This window comes from Leucopleurus acutus (assembly GCF_964270905.1).
Source record: "Leucopleurus acutus genome assembly, chromosome: 6".
NCBI classification, from domain to species: domain Eukaryota; kingdom Metazoa; phylum Chordata; class Mammalia; order Artiodactyla; family Delphinidae; genus Leucopleurus; species Leucopleurus acutus.
In genome coordinates this window covers 117,201,994-117,207,500 of record NC_139149.1, presented here as the reverse complement: position 1 = coordinate 117,207,500, position 5,507 = coordinate 117,201,994, and positions in this window count along the sequence as shown.

Sequence of the window (5,507 nt, the reverse complement as noted above, 5' to 3'; positions counted from 1 at the left end):
CTGTTGGGCTGGCTTGAGCTGCTCACCTCTGGCCATCCCCCACTTGATGAGGAACAGCAGAGTTTCTGGAGCGAGGGTGCATCTGATGGCGGTTGGGGTGATGAAATCCTCCCTCCGCGGAGTGCGTCTCTCACCCGGTGCCTCATCTGTAAGCGGAGATACTTTGTTTTTTGATCCTTGCAAGCTGGGCTTTCTCGGGCACTTGAGTTTTGAGTGTTGTCCCAGCAAAGGGCCGGGGGCTCCGTCGGGCTGGGACGTCTGAGGCCAGGCTGCACGCCGCCCTGGGATGTGCTGCTGCCGCTTCCAGACTCTGCTGGTTCTCGGGAAGGTCGAGCAGCCGCTCCCGCAGCTGCCGTGTGGCAGGCCCTCGGCAGCAGCTCTCTTGTCTTGCAGTTGTGTCGCCACGTTCCAGGGCTCAGGCTGGTCCGGAGGTGCGTCCCAAAGTGACCAGGGCAGCTGCAGCAGGGCTCGGACCTGTCGATCAGCCAGGCACCCAGGTCCCCGGCCCCGCACCCTCCCCCAGCTCCCATGGGACCAGCATCATCTTCCGAGCCCGCCAGTGGGGGGTGCCCCTCTTCCCCTGCATCCCTCAACCCACAAGTCCTCGAGGAGGTGGCAGTGGGCCCATGTCACATGGTTTCTCCCCTGGCCAGGACAGCCTCATCTGGCTCTGGCGGTGACCCCACCCCCACCCCCTTTGGTCGTACAGCGGTGGCCACTCGCACAGTTTTGGGCCCTCAGTGCCGGGGCTCGTAGCTGCTTGCCGAGGTGCGGAGTTGGTGTTCCTGGGGCTTCACGTGGAGGAGAAAGGAATAAATTGCCATTGGTTGTCAGACCATCTTTCAGTGGTTGGACTGGAATACGAACTTTTCTTTGTCGCTTCGCCGTGGACTGTGTGCGTGCTGTGGAGTTTTCTGGCTTTTGGAGGAGCCAGGTGCTGAGGCACCTCTGCTGGCCCCTATTCCTGTGCCTGCCCCCAGCCTCTGGCCCTGCTCTGGCTCCCGGTCCCTGGCCCTGCCTTGGTTCCTGGCCCTGGCCTGACCTCCATCACATCTGTTCTCCAAGCCTGGCTCAGTCTCCCAACTGCCAGCCTTATTCTCGTCCTTTCGGGATCGTAGCTCATAGACGGGAAAGTTTGCTCACAAACTGGTGAACCTCAGAGTTGCAGTGTGAGTGACAGGGGTCTGCTTAGCGAGGCTCAAAGCAGTGCAGGACCTCTGGCCGGTGAGGGCGCTGCAGGGAAGGTGGGCCCCGGAAGCTGCTGGGCGGGATCAGGTGGGGGCGTGGCCACAGGAAGTGGGCACGTCTTTCTGGGCATCAGAAGACTGGCCAGAAGGGGGTGAAATCCGTGAGCTGGACACTTACGTAAAGCGCCTTAACGTTAAACATGCATATAACATGGATGCATGCAGATAACATTTTGCAGCAGAACGTATGTCTCACCTGATTTCTTAGATAAAATCGAAGCTGTTACAGAAAGCTCCCACCTGGGGTGGGCTCACTTCTCCTCATCTGGACCCACCTGCCTAGGGGAGCTCTGGGCTCTGTCTCCCATTTTGGGGGGTGGGGCGGCTCTGGGAAGGAGCCAGGGAGACACCCTGCCCGTGGCCCTCTGTGCTCAAGCTCTTGTTGGACCCACAGAAATGAGAGCCCTGCGGCTCCCGGGGTGTAGCCAATCCTTGGGTGACTGATCTAGGTCACTACTGGGTGGTCCTGCAGCTGTAGGATTGGAGAAGTGTGTAATAGAGATTATTTCTCTTGTATTGTCTGAGATTGTTTTATTAAAGCATTTCCGATATCACTAATATTAAGGGAACGAAATTGGGAGAGAAGAGATCAGCAATACAAATAAGCAGTTAACTGTAATTGGGAAAAATACTAATGATTTAATTTGCATACGTGGCTGGAGCATTTTTTTTATGACTGCCTTGATAATAAAAGACAGGCTGAGTACCACAAATGCAAGCAAATGAAGAATTCCATTAATTCTCCTATTCATTTTCTAAAAAAATGGTATCCCCGGCTTTTGCAGTGACAGTTTTAATCTGTTCTGTGGGTGCATGCCCTGCCTGGCTTGGGAAACCAGCTGCTGTTGGTGTGGTTCTGCATGGTGAAGAGTACAGAGATTCGGGGACCTCGGGTGAGGTCAGAGCCTGTTGCCCGTGGGGCTGTGTGAGCCTTGCATCTCTCTGCCTGCCCTGGGGGCCCGGGCAACCTGGGGAGCTGCCAGCCTCAGCGGACGGAGTCTGCGTGTGCTCATGGACTGGGTGGTGGCTTCAGAGAGGCGCACAGGCCAGAGGCTACTTCGGGGTTCTCACCCTGAGGTGATTTGGATGTTGCCAGTGCCAAGGCTGAGAAACCTTCTTGTCGCACGCATGCAGAATACCAGCATTTCCTCATGCATGAAAGTAAATGGCACGGCTTTTGGGTCAAGACGGATTTGGTTCCAGTGCACAAGTCGTATAGCTGAAATAGTAATTTTGAAACCACTTGGGGACAAGTTACATACCTCATTTACCAGGTTGGGGTGAGGACCTGAAGTCAGCTTTCAGTTACATTTTTTGCACATGAATAAAATGCACCTTTACTCTCTCCTTTCCCTTTCTTTTCATCTCTTTCAAATTTGAAAAATGGGTTTAGATTCTCCAGAACTTAAATTTTCCTAGCGAGAGCATGTTTTGCATGCAGATGTAGTTAGAGATAACAAAGAGGCATGCTTGTGTTGTCGTGACTAAAGAAAAAGCAAGGATATTGCTGAATTGTAAGTTGTATTTTTAGAATGCGCTAAACTGAAGTGCGAGGGTCATTTGTCTCTCACTGCAGCCTCAGCTGGCTGCGTGTTCTCATTGTGATGATCGAGAAAGGCAGTCCAGGAAGGCAACACCCTTGTTCTTAATTCTTAGCCTCTGCCTCTTTCATCATACTTTGCATGTGTGTCACGTGTTCAGGTGACAGCTCAGTTACCACGAATCTATTTTACGTTGTGTGTGCTGGATGGAGGTGTTTTAGTCACTTTCGGTCATTTTCTCGGGTTATCAGGGCACAGACATTCGTTTGCTCTGTCGCATCCTGGAGATCACACCGAACGGTGGCCTTTGATGAATAGTAAGTAGCCGCTGTGCGCTGGGAAGTTTAGATCTGGTGCATTTCCTTAGGTTTTGGAACGGGATTGCAGGGCTCAGTGGAGAATGACACTCAGCGGGCTTCTGTGAAGTTGAGGACAAAGAAGGGAAATAGTCCATGTGGTAAAGAGTTTGGGCAATTCACTGGATGTGTGTGTGTGTATATCTTAGGAAGGAAGGGGACAGGGGGCACAACCATAAAAAGAATGACACAACCATTAAGAAGAAGAGGATACAACATAAACTGGTCAGAGCCACCTAGGCCTAAGATAGCAGGTTTGACTTCTGGTAGACCACGAGCTGCATTATACGCTCATTGTAATACATTAGCATCTAAAGGACACACCCACAGGCTCCATGACCATAAAAGGCCAAAAAGTGGGTGGTGCCCCAACTTCTGGCAATCCCCACCCTCTCTCCAAGGTAGTTAGAATATTCCTCCCACTTTTTATCCTGTGAAATTACCCAGCCCATAAAAACTAACCACCCCCATACCTTGGGGCCCCTGTCACTTTCCAGATGATCCTGTGCCCTGGGGCCACCTCTCGTCTTCTGAGCTGGCCCACACTCTGACTATGGAGTATGCATCTCTAGATAAGCCTGCGTTCCCTTTTCTGTGGCCTGCTCTTGAATTCCTTCCTGCGCGAAGCCAAGGACCCTCCCTTGGCAGCCTATCCCAGGGACGCACTCGAGACCTGGGACGTGACCATCCTCTCGTGCCCCATTTTTTTTCCTGCAGCATCTTCTCTGGCGACCCTGAAGGGACAGCCCTAGTGACTATGGAAGGGACCTCAAAGGGCATAATCTCAGTTTGCTTGTTAGGCTGTGGCTCCCCCTGTGGAGGGTGGCTGGTACTCGTCCCCCGCCGTGTAGTGCATTTATTTGACTCAGGGCCTAGGTCTCCACCCTCCCTCTCTGAAGGATACAGGCCCTGGGACCCTGGTTGCTTTTTCTCCCACTGGCTCTTGTTCCTTTCCCTGACTAATCCAAGGGGCCTTCTCAGGCTCACCAGACAGATTCAGGGTGCCTGCAGGGACCCCACTGTTGCTTTTGCCAAACAGACCCTTTCTCATGACCAGATGGCCACAGGCCCAGTTTTCCATACTTAATTAAACACCTTTTCTGCTGAATCCCCAAATCCCAGGAGTCAGGGGCTGTTACAGATCAGGCCAATTATACCATCTCCTAAATGCCATCAGGACTTTCTGTGACACTCCCTCGAGGGGGTCCACCCAGAAGGTCCCTGGCAGCATACCCCCTTCTTACATTTTTGGGATATCAGGGACACTGGGAGAGTGCCAGGACAAAGAATCATCAGACCCCTGTCTTGTCGTGACATATGAACCAAAAATGGGGGGAAGTCCCACACGTCCAGATGTTCATGACGCTATTCCGAGATCCAGGTCTAAAGAGCTCCTGCCGGGTGTGCCTGGCTCACACCCCTTTCAAAGTGGCTTCTTCCCCCACGGGAGCCTGATGTTTTAGATGATCCCCTTATGAGACCACCTCCCTGAGGTCCACAACTGGGAACTCCTACACGCCCCCCACCCCAATTCTGAGGAGGGACAGTCTTCCAGACCATTTACCCCTAACGCCCCATCTGGGCAGCTGGAGACCCCAGACCCCCATGAATCAGCCCATGGACTTGGCCGTTGGAGTGTTCAATGATAGAGATAGGGTGGAAGAGGCAAACAGGGTTCAGGGACAACAGCTAATGGCACAATGACTGGCGGCAGCGCTAACCCCTGCACCACCTCAGGGTTACCCTCCCTTACGAAAGCCCAGTGGCGGGGGCCGGATCCAGGAAGCCTGGATCAGAGCCACTGTCTCGCCAAGAAAGGATGGATCTGTTTTAAGTGTGGCTAGGAGAGCCACTGGAAGGACGAATACCTCCTGTGTGGGAAAAGTCCCCTGGGAACCTGCCCGATATACAAATGAGACGGTGATGCTGAAAGCTCGGCCTCTGTGCGCAGGTGCCGAATTGAATCTCGGAGACAGAGTTTTGGGTGAAGTAGAAGAGAACAGCTTTATTGCTTTGCCAGGCAGAGGGGGACACAGCGGGCTTGTGCCCTGACAAACTGCGTGTCGCAGCCCGGGAGGATCTGGTGAGGAGTTTTATAGCCATGGATCAGGGGTGCAGTAGCTGATAAGGATCAGGGTGCTTGCGAGGCTGCGCTCCTTTCTGGCCTCAGGTGCTCTCCTCCTAATGAGCTGCTCTGGGTCCTTTAATCTGGCCTCAGGTGGTCCCTTGATGAGGTTATCAAACTGTGATGTTCTCGGGAATGAAGAATGCCAACATCTTCCGTTTGTTGGGGGTTTTAGTTCTGTAAAGAGCTCAAATACACTGTTATATGTGTCCCTTGAGGAGGGACCAGGACCCTGGCC